Source organism: Lissotriton helveticus, chromosome 8 (genome assembly GCF_964261635.1).
Source record: "Lissotriton helveticus chromosome 8, aLisHel1.1, whole genome shotgun sequence".
NCBI classification, from domain to species: domain Eukaryota; kingdom Metazoa; phylum Chordata; class Amphibia; order Caudata; family Salamandridae; genus Lissotriton; species Lissotriton helveticus.
This window is the reverse complement of record NC_136069.1, coordinates 757,970,934-757,988,297: the sequence shown is the minus strand read 5'-3', so window position 1 is coordinate 757,988,297 and position 17,364 is coordinate 757,970,934.

Here is a 17,364-nt window from a genome sequence, read left to right as displayed (position 1 = left end):
AGGACAACTACTCCTAAAATGACCTTCTTCTTTACAATAGGCACATTGATTAGGACCCACAAAGGTTCGTGGAAGAAAGGGTGCAGGTTTCTGTAACAATCTTTGAAACTGTGAAGGCAGTTGCAATTGACGCTGAGCAGAACGAGGGGGATAAGCTTGTTGCAAAAGTCTCTTCGTTTTTAACTCTTTAGTCTTTTTTTCCACTTTATCCTTTTCTTCCTTATCCCTATTCTCATAGTACTGAGCAGTAGCTAATATCTGGGCAGAGGATGAAACAGCCCACGAACTCTCGGAGTCTTTCAATTTGTGCGATAATTCTAGAAGTAAATTAAATACAAATGTATCCACAAATAATCGCTGTCCACCCTCTGTACTCATATCTTGACCACTGTGGTCGATGAACGTTTCCTCAAAGCGGGTAAAGAAATCGGAGACACTCTCATCTTTCTTTTGTTTACACGCAGCTAACTTATCCCGATTAACACGTCTGGCAGGCATCATCGTTTTCATTAGAGCTATTATTCTACCAGGCAATTCTGTGATCAAATCATCGGGTTTAGCACCACCTACTTGTGCTGTATCTGCAGCAGTTATGGCAGCCCAATTACCACCTAAAGCTTGGTCGTGGTCTTCCCTACGAATCCGAGCCCACAATGCTTGTGGGACTACATTTCCCATCAGTAAATCAATAGCTGCTAAATTCATAATATACGCATCAACAGTCTGGGACAGCTCTTTATAATACCCAGCAGGATTCTTACGAGGGTCCGGTAAAGACTGTTTAAGCGCCAAAACTTCTGATCTTTTCCAAGGGACATGTACCCATATACGCTGGAAATGAGCAGGGACACCCGCAACAGTGCCTACTTGTGGAACTGCATCTCTCCATATCGGAGGGACTTCTCGCATAGGATAGTGTTTCACTTTATGCCGAAACGCAGGATCAGGTCCAAGAGAAGCTTGAGAGAAAAAAGAAGACCTAAAAGTGACAAGTTTCTTGACGGCATCCTCTATTTTGGAACCCACAATAAGTCCTTTATCAAATTTAGCCTGCACATATAACAGACCCTGGGGAGCTGAACCCGAATCCATATCCTCCCATCCTTTGACAAGAGTGTCACACATAACATCAAAAACATATCTCTGCGTGGGCGCATTCCACTGAAGAAAAGTATCCAGGATATCTCGCACGCTATACTGCGGGCCACTCATTATCCAATTGTGAGTGAGAGAGTCCAACCTAACTCGCTCGTCAGAACCTGGAATTTGACTACGGGATTGCATTCTAGACGAGGCAGGAGTCAAGTTAAGAGACCCGAAGCAAGGTGAGAAAAGACCAGAAACAGTGTCGACTAATCGTTGATGAGCCGTAGGAGAATCCGACAATAAAACAGGAGACAATGTATTAAGCACAGTAGGAGAAGAGCTAGTTGCAAGAGAAACTGACGGTAAAGGAGACTGAGGTACAGAAGTCAGTGGCAAAGGAGGTGGAAGTGGAATTACTGGAAGAGGCAATTGTGGAAGAACCGGAACAACTGGCTGAGCAACAGGTTGCTGAACAACAGGTTGTAATAGGGGTGCATTAGCACCTAATACATAAGGCGGAGGTAATCTCAGCAAATGGACATTAAGGGATCTTCGTCAAGATCTTTACTCTGTGGGGAAGTAGGCAACACAGGATAACATTTATCTATTGCCATAGGATGCTGTCTTTCTAAGACTTCAATCATCTGATCAGTCTCATTATGTTTAAACTGTTGGGCAGCCTGTAAAAACGTCATATCTTGCGTTTTCTTATCTCTTTTTGCCTGTTTAATTTCTTTCTGTTTGGCTTCCTTGCGCCATAGGCGGAAAGAGTCAAACATTGCGGGCCGGGCTTTTCTCTTAAACAAAATTGCTTCTAAATTATCTAATATGTCAGACTCAAAGCTACCATTTTCTGGCCACTGCAAGACACCATCTTTCTTCGTGTATTGCATCCATGTTTCATTAAAAATAATGGGGCCAAGACCATGTTTCGAATACAGCTCATAAGTGGGAGTTCCAACCGGAGGAATCGGACAAGAATCCTCTAGCCGGGAATCCCTATTACAGTCTAAACAGCAAAACTTCCTACACTTAGTAAGCCCAGGCATTTCTTAACGAACTGGACTGTTCACAAACTTCAAGGGGTTAAAACAATAATCACAGCACAAACGTACTTACCCCTTGGCTTCGACAAGTGCACTAGTCGAATAACAAAAACAAAACAAAAGGGTGGGCGCTACCCACGAATACTTAACTAAATGTTTTCTCACGCGAACAGACGTCCGTCTAACGTCTCGCGATACCAATCATCACCAGAGGGCCAAGACAGGGCGACAGTCAGGGCAGCAGTCGTCAGCAGCCGTCGGAAAGGAGTAGCCGCGCTGAAAAAGACCTTCGGTCCACTTCGACATACAGGGGTCGCTTGCGTGGTTCGCGAATCCTCCAGAATTTTCTTGCGAAGCTCCTCACGACCCTCGGGCTGAACCGCTACCACTGAAGTCGCCCCGCGTTGGGCCCCAGTTGGAGAACTGGGCCTTATGGGCCGAGCGGCGCAGGGCACGCCTAATATCTCCGGGTTCACCTGCCTTGTCAGACAGAGACACGAGACACTCTGTTAGGCGTAGAAAATCAAGTTTATTAGCTGCAGCTAAGCACAGTTATCCAAGAAGTACAGGGGTAGGTTCTTAGGAGACTGCCACTTAATTTATTTATTTATTATTTATTTAAAGGTTTTGTACAGCGCGTAGTAACCCTAGAGCATCCCAGCGCTAAACCTGAAACTCCAAGGGTATCAGCAGTGGAGGGAGTTTATGGGTGAGGAAAGAGGAGGGTCTTCAGTGATTTCCTAAATTGAAGGAGGTTGGGTTCTAATCTCATTCGTCTTGGGAGGTTGTTCCAGAGTTTGGCCGTGTGGACCGAGAAGCGGCGGCCACCGGTCCTGGCTTTTTTGACTCTGGGGACTGAGATGAGATTTTCTCCGCTGGACCGGAGGGCCCTTTCCGCTTTGTAAGGGATAATGAATTCCTTAAGGAGGGGAGGGCCGTTGTTGTTGAGGGATTTGTGGGCCAGACAGAGAGCCTTGAAGGCCACTCTTTCTCTGACTGGGAGCCAGTGGAGAGACTTGAGGGCTGGTTTGGCAGATGATCTTGCTGGTGTACCGGTCAGAAGGCGCGCGGCGGCATTTTGGACTTTCTGCAAGGTGTTGAGCGTGGCTTCGGGAGCTCCCAAGTAAATGGCGCTGCAGTAGTCCAATCTCGCCAGAATGAGGCCCTGAATGAGAAGTTTCTTGGCGTTCCTGGGAGCAAGGGGAGGACCTTTCTGCAGGCTCTGAGGAGTCTGAAGCATGTTCCTGCAGTTTTTGTTGCCTGAGTTCTAAAGCTTAGGTCGTTATCGATCCAAACGCCTAGACTTTTGACCTCTTCCTTAGCGGTAGGGGGGTTGCCCAGGCAGTCGGGCCAGAGGTGAGGCGGCAGGGCGGGTCCTTTGTGGCCGAGCATCAGTATCTCGGTCTTTGAGCCGTTTAGTTTTAATGAGGAGAGGTTCATCCAGCGGTGGACTTCAGTGAGACAACTGTGGAGGTCAGAGGGGGAGTGGTGAGGGTGTGAGAGGGTAACCACCAGCTGGGTATCATCAGCGTAGTTGATTATTGATACGCCGAACGGACTAACCAGTTTCTCCAGTGGAGCCATGTAAACGTTAAATAACGTAGGGCTCAGAGATGAGCCCTGCGGTACTCCACAGCGGAGGGGGATAACGGGTGAGTGGCTGTCGTTCTCCCAAACTTGGAAGGAGCGGCCTGTTAGGAAGGATTTTAGCCACTTCAGGGCCGTACCCCTTACTCCGATTTCTTCCAGTCGTTGGATAAGGGTAAGATGGTCCACGGTGTCGAAGGCCGCACTGAGGTCCAGGAGGATCACTGCCACTGATCCTCCTGTGTCCAGAATTCTTCTGGCCTTCTCCACTGCTGCCAGGAGGGCGATGTCAGTGCCCTGTCCTGGGCGGAACCCTGTCTGGGAGACCCCTAGTAGATTGTTGCTCTCCAGGAATAGTGACAGTTGTTTGTTCACTAACTTCTCCGCGATCTTACTGTTGCCTGGGAGACGGGAGATGGGTCTGTAATTGGAGAGGTCCTGTGGGTCTAACGAAGGTTTTTTTAGTAGGCCTTTGACCGCTGCCGCCTTCCAGCTGGGGGGTACTGTGCCCTGCGAGAAGGAGGAGTTGATCAATGCCGTGAGGGGGGGTGTGATGGTACTAGTCACTTTTTTCAGGAAGCGGAGGGGTGCAGGGTCGAGTGGGGACCCACTTTTGATTGAAGCCAGTGTTGCTTCAACCTCTTCCGTGGTGACTGGACCAAAGGTGTCCAGGGGGAGTGAAGAATAAAGAAAAAAGGGGTCCAAGACAAATAACATGTAACTGCAAATTATTATTCACGAAAAATTCGGACAGCAACGCTAGTAAATACAAAAAAAGGTTTAATCAATTCTGTATATTCCCTGTATATGGGATAATGTTCATCATATATATTTCATTGCATGTAAGACAGATTATTGATAAGCATAGGTGCCCACATTCACAACAGGGAGGGGGTGGTGAAGGTATAGTGAGGGAAAATGATGAGATCACGTAATAGTGAGATTCATTCAGTGACACAAAATATTACAGGTTTGGGAGTCGATTCATATGGTCCCTCTGGAAACCAAAAAGGGCCAAATCAAAGGCGCTCAAAAGAGTCCAACCAAAATTGTTACATCACAGATCCAAAATCCCTTGCAACCATTAATGTTCTGCTTGGGGTAGGAGATTTGGTCGTGTTTTATAGTCGACGTTTCGACCCGTAAACAAGGTAGGTGAATATTCCTTACGCGGTGGGTCTTCTTCAGGACAATACAAGTTGTGGGTGAGCAACCTCCTATAGGGTAGAGAAATTTATTCATTATATAGTGATCACCATTCTTGTTAATTAATAAACAAAGACGGCGGATCAGTGAGAGAGCAACTTGAACTATTAAAAACGTGTTGTCAAAGAGGTAATCCGATTGATATTCATAGATGGGTGGATAAATACAATATGTTAACTCAAAGGACATATTCATGATCTATCGACCAAGAGTTGAGGCAGAAGTTCTGCCTCCTGAATACTCCGTAAGTGAGATAAGGGAAGAAAGAAAATATTCTTCGCATGGACACAACCTGGGGCTTCATCCCCTTCTATAAATAAATAAACATGATCCTGCTTACCACTGTTATATTGTGGCAGTGGGTATTCTCCAAAGTACATGAAAAACGTCTCATCCAGACTCACACTCGGATTATTCTATCTGGGTGTGGAGGTAGAGAAAGGCAGTAATTGGCAAGAGTATTACAGAATAAGATCACAGGTTGACAAATAACCAAGGGGAAGAGCTTACCAGTAGTCCTCAATAGGAAAGTGGAAAGATTGGAGACGGATGATTCATTATTGGTAGGGTCAGATTCTTGATTGAAGACAAATAGTATCTCGTATATAAAGCCTGAGGACATGTAATTTAAAGAGTCAGCGTACCCCCTAACGGGGTTCAATGCACATGTCATTAAAATCACGTTAACGGTCAGATTCTTGATTGAAGACAAACAGTATCTCGTATATTATGCCTGAAGACATGCAATTTAAAGAGTCAGCGTACCCCCTAACGGGGTTCAATGTACATTTGCTTGCTAAGTGCCACCACCTGGTCCGCAGCAGTCTCAATCCCCAACACCATCCAGTGTCGGGAGCAGTTATTGGCAACGAAACTGAAGCCCTCACGGAATTTGGGGATGTGTATAAAGATGGCAGGTTCAACTTTAACTTGCAAGCTGGTTGGTATGATGTTATTTTGCAGACATTGTGCGAGGAAGTGACCATGTAGTTTCGTACGGATCAGCTTCTTTTCTAGTCTCTCCAATTGTGAAATTTTGTCATTAAGAGTGATATCTATGATAGGTGTACCCACTGATAGGAAATTGTTAGTAGGATCGTGCAATAGTTTATCTATATAGTCCTCTGTGTAAGTGAGTATTTCCTTATCCACCATATTATAAACACGACCAAATCTCCTACCCCAAGCAGAACATTAATGGTTGCAAGGGATTTTGGATCTGTGATGTAACAATTTTGGTTGGACTCTTTTGAGCGCCTTTGATTTGGCCCTTTTTGGTTTCCAGAGGGACCATATGAATCGACTCCCAAACCTGTAATATTTTGTGTCACTGAATGAATCTCACTATTACGTGATCTCATCATTTTCCCTCACTATACCTTCACCACCCCCTCCCCGTTGTGAATATGGGCACCTATGCTTATCAATAATCTGTCTTACATGCAATGAAATATATATGATGAACATTATCCCATATACAGGGAATATACAGAATTGATTAAACCTTTTTTTGTATTTACTAGCGTTGCTTTCCGAATTTTTTGTGAATAATAATTTGCAGTTACATGTTATTTGTCTTGGACCCCTTTTTTCTTTATTCTGACAATTACCCAGGTCCTAATGACAGTAGTGGGTTTAACCCTGTTTTCTATAATCAGGGGGAGTGAAGGGCAGTCAAGCGGGTGGGGGGAATGGGTGGTAGAATTAGAGCGAGCCCTATCCGTGTGCCACGGTTCGGGGGGTGGAATGAGTTGAAGGATTTGTTTTATTTTCTCGTCAAAGAAGGTAGCAAGATTAGTGCATTTGCTTTCTGCTTCTATGGGATCGAGTGGCTTGAGAGGAGGGACAGGGGCATGGAGGAGTTCTTTTAGAACGGCGAAGGTTTCGTGGGCCGAACATGCGGCATTTTTGATTCTGCTCTCGTAGAAACCAATTTTGGTGTTATGTAGCTCCTTTTTGTAGATATTTATGGAGGTACGAAAAGTATCTTTTTTCTCTGCCGTTTTGTCCTTCCTCCAAAGGCGTTCGTTCCTCTTGCAGGCCTTCCGCAAAAGGTTGAGTTCAGGGGTATACCAGGGGGACGGATCGACTCTCTTGGTGCGTTTCAGGGAGCTGTTTTTTGGCAGGATGGTGTCAAGGGATTGGGTGACCCAAGTGTTGAATTCTTTGTCCGCAGCTATGGTGTTTTGAGAGGGAAGGAGAACGTTTTCCCTTAGTTTGGCTGCCCATTCGTCTGGGTCCAGTTTGTGCCATCGTCTTGTCCGGATTCTTATTTTGGGGGATAGAGGGGGCAGAGTGTTAATCGCCCAAACGAAGGGGACCAGGAAATGATCTGTCCAAGGGAGGGGGACGTGATCAAGGGTTTTCAGGTCTGGGATATTTGTGAATATAGGGTCAAGCAGTTGCCCTCTGTCATGAGTGGCCTGTGGATTTTTTAGGTCGAGGCCGGTGGAGGTGATGTCCTGTAGCAGTTCTATCGCCTGCTTGTCGGCCGGGCGCACAATCTTTTATAGTACACATATTTACAATGCCTACTCCCAAAACATACAAAACTGACAAATAGGAAAAGTTTGAAAACAAGCTATCAAGTATCTTGAATACGCCCTTCTTTCAGACCCTGTGTTCTACCCTCCCCTCAAGTTAATCAATGCTAGTGCCTATAATCCAATTTGCAGGTGGCAGGACGTATTCGTGTGCTTCAAATGATAGTTGTGTAATAGGAGAATACACGAAGAGAATAGCGAAGGCCAGTAAAATAAGATAAATGGGAAGAATGGTGGGACCCAAACAGTCAACTAAAACAAGGATCAATCAGTCTAGACATGGATCAACAAACTCGGCCAGACCCTGACATTGGTCTCGTAAACAAGGACAAGGGGTTACTTTTTAACAGAAGAGACATGTAGCAGCTGAAAAAGCAAAAACACTACGTTCGCCGTGCTGACTGAGTGAGGCAACACAAAATCGCGGCTGGACACAAAATGGCGGCTAAATATGAAGCAAAGTCGAAAACCACAGAACCGTACCTGGTACACCTGAGAAATGTTTTGGAGACCCTGCAAAAAAAAAGGCATAACTATCAAGGCTACTGAGTGCCAGATAGGGCTGAGTCAGGTTGTGTACTTGGGCCACCTTTTGAGCGGAGGCCTGGTTCAACAATTGCAGAGCAAAATCCAGACCATCATGGAATGGGTTGCTCCCACTACCCAGACTCAGGTCAGAGCTTTCTTGTGCCTGACTTGGTTCTACAGAAGATTTGTCAAGGGGAATGGATCCATTGTGACACCCCTGAATGACTTAACTTCCAAAAGAATGCCTAAGAATGTTCAGTGGACAATAGGCTGTCAAAAGGCATTTGATGAAGTGAAGCAGGCCATGTGCACTGCACCAATTCTGCAAAGTCCTAACTAATCCAAAGGATTCCTTTTACAAGCATATGCATCTGAGTTGGGGGTAGGGGCTGTACTATCACAATTGAATGATGAAGGTCAGGACCAGCCAGTAGCCTTTTTTAGGAGAAGGCTGACCCCTTGAGAGAACCGTTGGTCAGCTATTGAGAAGGAGGCCTTTGCTGTGGTTTGAGCTCTGAAGAAGCTGAGGCGATACTTGTTTGGCACTCACTTCACTGTTCAGACTGACCATAAGCCCCTCTTAAGGCTAAAACAGATGAAGGGTGAAAACCTCAAATTTTTTAGATGGTCAATTTCCTCACAGGGGATGGACTATACAGTGGAACATATACCTGGGAGTAACCATGCCAATGCAGATGGACTCTCCAGATGTTTCCACTTAGAAAATGAAGACTCAACTGGTCAAGGCTAGTTTAATGTCCCTGTGTTTGGGGTGTGTAGGAGAGTAGGATCTGCTTACTATGGTTACCCCCACTTTTTGCTGGTGATTCACTGTTTCTCGACTTTAGTCTGGCTGGAGCCTGGCTAACCAAGATATAGGCTATCTATATCTACCTTTAATCACTGGCACATATAAACCTATAAGTCACTCCTATGGCAGGCCTTATCAATCATGAAGGCAGAATGCTTGGTTTTGTGTGAGAGGGTGCCCATGCATGAGCAGGACCCCTCTACAGCTTTCGGAATCTATTCTCTGTATCTGTTCTATGATGCAGCCAGACCATATACTCTTAAGTGCATTATAACCTCGCGGTGAATGCTAACTTTGCTTTGTTCTTTAACCAGCATAGATCATTTAGGGGTGGTATAACAATGGATAACCTCCCCTTGGAACAGGTTAAGTCTTTTGTATATTTGGGCATAACTTTACAAAAAGATATGGGATGGAAGGGCCAAATGGATAGGTCTGTTTTGAAATTTAGCCAAAACGCAGTGGCTATTTATACCAATTATAGGCTGTCACATACTAAACCTATAAGTCCGGTCATACAAATGTATGATTCTAAAGTTTTGAGTTCTACATTGTATGGGGCTGAGTTGTGGGGCTTAGAAAACCTTAGGGCAATTTTTGTTGAAGAAACAACGTTATTGAGGAAAATCATAGGCGTCCCACAAAGTACCCCCTCAGGCCCGTTGTTGTATGACCTTGGCAGGAAACCCATAGCGGACCTGGCCAGGCTTCGACCCCTCTTATATTGGCGGAGGCTCTGGTCCACAAAGGAATTAAAACACTATGCGTTAGGCATTATGGACGTTATTCTGGCAGATAGCCAACATAGAATCAAATGGCTTCGGGAAATCAAGTCCCTTCTTGAAATGATGGGTATGAGTGTATTATGGACAGACCCTGCCAATGCGCCTTTCCCCTCCAAAGAAGCTCTCAAGGCAAAATATTGGGAAATGGTGTTCTGCAACACATACCACAGCCAATCGTCTTTATCTTTAATGGGTACATTTATGGAATTCAAATCCTCTCCCTTCCTTGAGCAATACTGGGACACCATAACTAAACCCCGTGACCGGAAATTATATTTCCAGATTAGGATAGGCACTCTGCCAATCATATCATTTACTCCAAAGTGGGGTAAAGGCGAGTGCGATAAATGCCCTTTTTGCATAGACCAAATCAAAACAGTACCCCATGTTCTCATAGCCTGCCCTGCATACTCTACTCCTCGGCGTGCATGGCTAAGTCCGATAGCTAAATCACTGGGCCTTAGAAACTGTGCCGAGGCAATGAGAGTACTTTGTTCCGACCCGCACCACCAATTGCCATAGCAATGGTTACATTTCTAAGCTGGTCATGGAGTATACGTATGCGCCACATTGGTGGAATCCAAAGCTGAGTAACACCTAAACTCCCCTGATTACAATAATAGTTACAATTAATTATTCTTGTATTACATTATGATTCTTTTTATTACTTTTAATCAAATGGATTATGATTCTTTTTATTTTTGTACTAAAGCTTTTTGAATTGCTAACTTTGGAATGGCTGCATCGAAACTTGTCCTGTTTGGTGTCAAACACTTTGGAATCCTACCCCTCCACCAGTTCTGGTGGCAGGGGTAGAATTTCACCCTTCTAGAGGGAGAAGCCGGTTACACACTTACCTGACCGGTAATAGTTAAAAAGAGCCCCAGCATCACAAAAGGGATGCTGCACCCCCAGACACAAGTCTGACCTCCTGCTGCTTGAAGAAACTCCGGCAGGGGAGGCCTGGACAATAGGTTTCCTGTCACAGGGAGGTGTAAACACCTCCCCAGACATGCTTCAGTGTATTGGGGCCGGGTGCGTGCATTCAGTGAATGCTTTTGAGACTGTGCTGGGGGCACACTTGGTGTCCCTGTGCATATCCCAGTTCAAACCAGTTGCAGTGGTGTTAAGCCCCTGCTCGGGCATGACTCTGGACAAAGGGAAAGGCGTGTAACTACCCCCTCCCTGGATCCACCCGCAGGTGGGTCCCTAGAGTAAGTCCAACCCCTAAACTTAGTATAAGTATGAGAACCAAGTCCTTAGGACTTTATATTATCCTGGACGAAACTCTGCAACATATATTCTGAAACTTCGACATTTTACTTCAACTAGAAGTTGGAGGGATCTCCCTTGGGGTCAAGGAGTGACTCCCCTGTCCAAACAGGCACCAACTAAGCATCTTACCGGTCTGCATTTCCAAGGCTTCCGTCGGAACCCGAAGATTTTGTGATACAGGACACAGACTTCCAGACATCTCTGAGGCCAACACGAGATCCGAGCAAAGCTGAGACCTTTAATCATCACGAGAGACGTGGGACCAGAACTCCTGGACACCGTGCACATTTGCAAGTGCATTTACTTACCAAGCGTTCCTGAAGTTGTGCATTGGGCTACTAGTAGTCCAAGCCCTGAGCACCATCTGCACTGAATATTGTGGGCCTACACTCCACAAGTGTTCCTTGGGCCCGCTTCTAGCATTGCTGCTCAAGGCCCCTTTGCGATCCCTGGTCCATCGACTGGTGGGTCCCCACAAAGGAAACTCTTTTGTTTCATGGCCTTTTCTGGTTGCTCCAGATGTGCCCTGGCTCTCCTCCAAAGGATCCCACAGGCCTCACTGGTCTGCTCCGAAGCTAATCTTTGAATTCTGCATAGGTTGCTGTTGCCAAGGCTTGTTGGGTCCAATCTGGATACCAACACCGCAGCACTCAACATCTGACGTGGCGCAGCTCAAATTCAGCTCCTGGTTGTCCTCGACACCTCCTGGTTCTCGTGGCTGAAGAGTCAAGCTTCACCTTCTGCACCTGAAATCACACCGACATCGGTGGGCATCTTCTTATTGCCTCCCTAGTTACTGGCAAGTGACCCAGACTCTGTCCCCTCTGCTTTCAGGTTCTTCAGATCTCCGATCCACCCTTGGAGCCATCCGAACACTTTTCACCCGGTCGCCTGCAGCACTTCTTTGCAGCTCGCCATAGGAAACGACGATGAAACCCGTCACGAAAAGACACTGATGCACCGGCTTCCCTGAGTGAGGTACCACGAGCACTTCAGTGCTCCCGTGGGTCTTGACTCTCAAACTGTCTAGTTCTTAAGGGGTTTGCTCCTAGTCCAATCCTAAGTGTCCCTAATATTTGAAATTCTAATTCTCCGTAGAAGACAATGGTGATTTGCGGCTGTGTTTAGACACTGCAAGCATCCCCCGTGGGTCTCCTGCGTCCCTACCTTGTGTCGTTCCTGGTTGTCCCAACAGTTCTACAGGTCCTAGGCCTTGTCTCTATGTCCCCCGTGGTTCTTATACCACTTTCTTAGTATATGGTTGTGATGCCCCTAGGGCTAAACATATATTGTGCTAGTTTACTGTGTGCTAAATAAGGTTACTGTCTGTACTTTTGCCTCTAGCCTCATAAAGAGACTAGAGGGATGTGTTCAGATTACATTTATATATATTATATTTATACCCGGTGTGGTTCTTCTTTAATTTGGTCATTACATTAGATTATAGACTGGTAAAACAAGCTACTTTACATTCCTTCAAGACTTAGCCTGAAGGCTGCTCTTCACAGCTACCACTACAATAGCTTTCTATAAGGTTGTCTTTAACCTACCATCAACAAGGGGTTGTTTGGACTGGTGCAAGGTGCCTACTAGAATAGTGGTCAGCATATGCCAGGCCAACTTCTCACACTTATTTACAAGCCCCTTGCTCTGCCAGTATGTCACCTATTCCCATAGGAATAGTGACCCACCGGCGGCACAAGGGGCTTGTAAATAAGCCCTAAAGTTTAAACCGCATGGAAGGGTATAGGACATGAGGATGGAATTGATTGGACATTGCAATACATATGGGGTATACAGCTGTGGTGTTCTGGATCCTAGGCCCACATGCTAGATGAAGAAGGACATCAGGAAGAGAACTGTCCATGAGCATGTGCACCCGGGCCCTTTTATTGCCAGCGTCACGTGACAGGTGACACCTATGTTGGATGGGTGTGGGGTGTATATAAGACATGCCCTCAAGGAGGGACTGAAACAGTTATATGTCCAGTAGGATATAACAACAGCTTGAAGTATAATTTACACACATCTCTGGGGGTTCGAGTAGATAGCTCATTCACTTACAGCATCTCACAGTTTCCCACACTGCTTCTTTTGTTTCTATTTCTGAGGCCGGGAATTTACCTATAAAACATCTCTTCCCCTCAATACTTCCTGTAATATTTCGTGTACCCTGCTGTTTCGCTGTGGAAGGCTAAGCTGTGGCAACCTTCATTGCTTATTTATATTGTTTTAAAAACTATATTTTATTTTTTAGAGCGCTGAGGCCCTTTTACTCTATGCCTTTTTCCTTTTTAGATCACCATGAAAAACACTTCTTCTATAGAGCCTAAACGTTTAAACTTCTTAGAAGCTTTGGGGCATATTACCAAGCAATAGCGATAATTATCGCTATTGCTTGGTTAGAGATAAAAATTTACCGCTGAGCTGCGGCGATTTTTATCGCAGATAAACCTTGGTATTACGAAGGTTTATCGCAAATGCGATAAAAAACGGCCGCAATGCATGAATATCGCTGAAAAGTTAGCGATATTCATGCATTACCGAGCTAATGCTCTTAGCCATGTTATCCACCTCCCATTGCATAACATGGCTAAGAACAGCTCAGGGCAGGTGTTAGCTTTTGGAGATATTCGCGCTTAGCGCGAATATCTCCAAAAGTTGGTAATAGGAGATAGCGATGTTAGCGACTGTTTCCAGTCGCTAACATCTTGGCACGCCCACTTTGCATGTCATTAGTGATAAATATCACTGACATGCAAAGTGGGGCCCAAGATGGTCGCTATCTCCTACTAGCTGTCGCTAACTGGTGTTAGCGACAGCTAGGTAATAGGGAGATAATTTTATCTCCGCTTTCTTGGCTTTTAAAGCCATAAAAGCAGAGATACACCCCCTTGATAATATGCCCCTTTGATCCCTAGAAACTTAAGGCTCACAATCCCTTCTCTGGGATTTACCTCTAAGTTTTTTAGGGTGCTGAGGCCCTTTCACGTTATGCCTTTTTCTGTTTTTTAAAGAAGATCTTAATAGTTTCTTTCTTTTTAACTTATATGGTGGTTGCTTGGGATGCTGCTTATCGTTTTAGTTAATCTCGGTTTCTCAGCACCAAATTTTTCTTGGTCATAGTAGCTGCTTATCAAGACGCAAATGTTTTCTTCTTTTCAGGATGTCGATGCTTGTGTCACCGGGTATTTGTGTTTAACTTGTGGTTGCAGTGCACCACATCTTTTTAGGTATAGCACTCTTTGTTGTGGCGCACAATTTGTTACTAAAATAATGGTTTTAATGCACTGTATTTCTTCTTATTACTAAGGCTGCTAGTGGCACAGCAGATGTTTTTCTTTTCGGGGCAGTGATTCCTTGTATTTTTGTTTAAATGGTAGCTGCAGTACACCACCTTTTTCTTAATTACAGCGTCGGGGTGTGGCGCTGCATACATTAGTAGTAAATTGCAATTGCAGAGCTATAAGTTCTTGCGGCTGCTTGTGGCGCTGCAGAGGGGCACATTATCTATAGATTGCGATAATTATCGCAAAGCACGCTTAGCACCTTTTTTAATATCACCGGCTATCGCTGGATTACATTGCTGTGTTAGCAGTGTACTAGCAATGCTTTGCTAACAGGAGAAGTACAATCCAGCGATAGACAGCTTTAATGTCTATTAGCTTGTGAGATCCAGTGATGATTTCACAGCGCTAATGAACAGCTTGGTAATAGGTGGGGGTGGACTTCACCATACAATCCACCTCCAATAGTCAATAATGAAAAGTCTGTGGGGCATATTATCAAGGGGGTTTATCTCCGCTTTTTTGTCTTTAAAAGCCAAGAAAGCGGAGATAAAATTATCTCCCTATTACCAAGCTGTCGCTAACACCAGTTAGCGACAGCTAATAGGAGATAGCGACCATCTTGGGCCCCGCTTAGCATGTCAGTGATATTTATCACTAATGACATGCAAAGTGGGCGTGCCAAGATGTTAGCGACTGGAAACAGTTGCTAACATCGCTATCTCCTATTACCAACTTTTGGAGATATTCGCGCTAAGCGCGAATATCTCCAAAAGCTAACACCTGCCCTGAGCAGTTCTTAGCCATGTTATCCAATGGGAGGTGGATAACATGGCTAAGAGCATTTGCTCGATAATGCATGAATATCGCTGACTTTTCAGCGATATTCATGCATTGCGGCCGTTTTTTATCGCATTTGCGATAAACCTTGCTAATAGCAAGGTTTATCTGCGATAAAAATCGCCGATTTGCGGCGATAATGTTTGTCTCTAAACAAGTTAGAGACAAAAATTATCTCTATTGGTTGGTAATATGCCCCTGTTTTTTTTATGGCGTTGGGATCCGGTGATAATGGGGGCTCAGCATGCCTTTCCTCTTTGCTTTGCTGTTCAGGGGAAGCGTTGGTAATAGCTCGATGTTAGTTTAGCGAGCATTACACATGTTACCCTAGGAGGGAATGCCTCCATTGCATATCATAAGCGATTTATATCGCAAAGATGCGTGGCATTAGGAATTCGACTGCTTACATGCGCTAATGCATGTTAGCGCCGCCTTTCTAATAGGGCGATAAGAATATCGCTGCTTCAGCGGCAAAAAGTGCAGCTAAGGCGGCGATACTGCCCTTCATAATATGCCCCGTAGTTTGTTATTAAATCATGGTTGCAGTGCACCTCTTTCATCTCAGGAACAGCTCCTGCCTGTGGTACTGCATACATTGTTAAAGTATGCCATGTTTTTTCAGTTAAGTGGCGGCTAATTGTGGTGTAGACACTTGTGAATTGCTGGAGAGTGCACTGTGTTCTTGGCTATTAAAGTTGCAGCTGCCTGTAGGCGTTGAGTACATGGTTTTGTTATTGCACTTCTATGCACAGCTTGAGAGATCCTCATAGGTACAGGGTAGCTGCTTGCAGGCAGACTTTAGCGCTGGTAGCACCCAGTGCGACAATCATTTTTGATGCCCCCACACCCTGTAACCGCCTCCTCGAGTTCTCTTACTACCACTGAGCAAAAGAACCCCCATCTCTCTAGTCATAAGTTATTGCTAAACACAGCCCGCCCCAGTGTGGTTGCACCGGTCGCACTGCCCTAATGCTGGCCTTGCTGCTTGTAGCGCCATGCTCTTTCTTGTTATTTTACCACTGGTGGTTGCAGTGCAGTGCATTACTGTGCATTGCATTTAACATAATTTCAGCGTGAGCATGCAGGGACCACAGTGTTTTTCCGCTCTCTCGTGCCTAAAACCAACAGGAGGGCATAGGAGTCTTTATTTATATTGTGATGTTTGGTTACATCTTAAGCAAAAGAGAGGAAGCAGTATTCAGAGCTCCTCAGCTTACGCAATCTGTTTTTTCACTCCTCTTTAAGGCTATTTTGAAGCCTTTATGCTTAAACTTACCTTCCATGTGGATATAAGGGGTGTGTTTCCCTATATTAGCCCATGGGTAGAGGCACTCCTGGAGGCTTCTGAAGGTTAAGTATCTGGAGGCATTAAAATAAAAATAGAAGTCTCATCATTCTTCTTCCTCTACTTCCTTACAGAGATATTTGCAGAAGGTAAGAGAGTTTGGTGAGAGACTGATGCACATGGCCTACTGCTTATCAAAGATGTGTAGTTGTCATCATAAGTAATTATTTACATCTCCTTAATGCTTGCCTCCTCCTTCTGACAATTCCTGGGATTCCACATCATCCTGCTTATGGGGGGCCTCTCTGGATTATAATAAGGAGAATGTAGGGTTGGGCTGGCGACCCTTCTCTTCCTTGGCAAGAGTTGCCTTCAAGGGTTCAGCTACCTTCTAACGAGGAAGGACCTAGCTCAAGTGGTAAAGTGTTTAGCCGACACAGAGATCCTCTTTCCCTAAGGTGCCAGTTGTGTCTGTTATTTAAATTACTCTTAAATGATAGTGGATGAATCCCAACAGCGTTTTGGTTCCCAGGTATATGGAGAGATTGTTTCCTTTTTCCAAAGGGGATCCCTTTTAAATGGACTCAAGTAAAAAATTCTCCTTTACTAAAGAAATCTCTTCCTCTGGTTGACGAGAAGGGTGTTGATGCTCTGAGGATAGTACATCCTATATTCTGTTTTGCATTAACATCAGAGATCTTTACAGCATGCACCACTGAGTCCTTTAAAAAGGATTCTCAGTTTATCTGCTTCCATTCACGTGGGTGAGGATTGGCATTAATTATGAGGACAGATGAACATCCAAGCCTGATCCTTGCTTAATGGTATGTGTGATAATGTAAGAGTCTCTGATATGCTTCAGTAGGGTCCATGCTAGAATCCTAACATGGGTTCAAGGTAACAATACATACATCAAACTACACACTAAACCTCAAAAGATGTGTTAGTTAAAAAGACCAATGAAGAAGAAAAGAAAGTGGGTGAGAAAAAAAGAAAAAGAAGAAACCCATGTACAAGTAAATACAAATCATAGAAAATGTATTAGCAAACTTTTTTAAATACTAAAACATGTAGGACAATGGTGC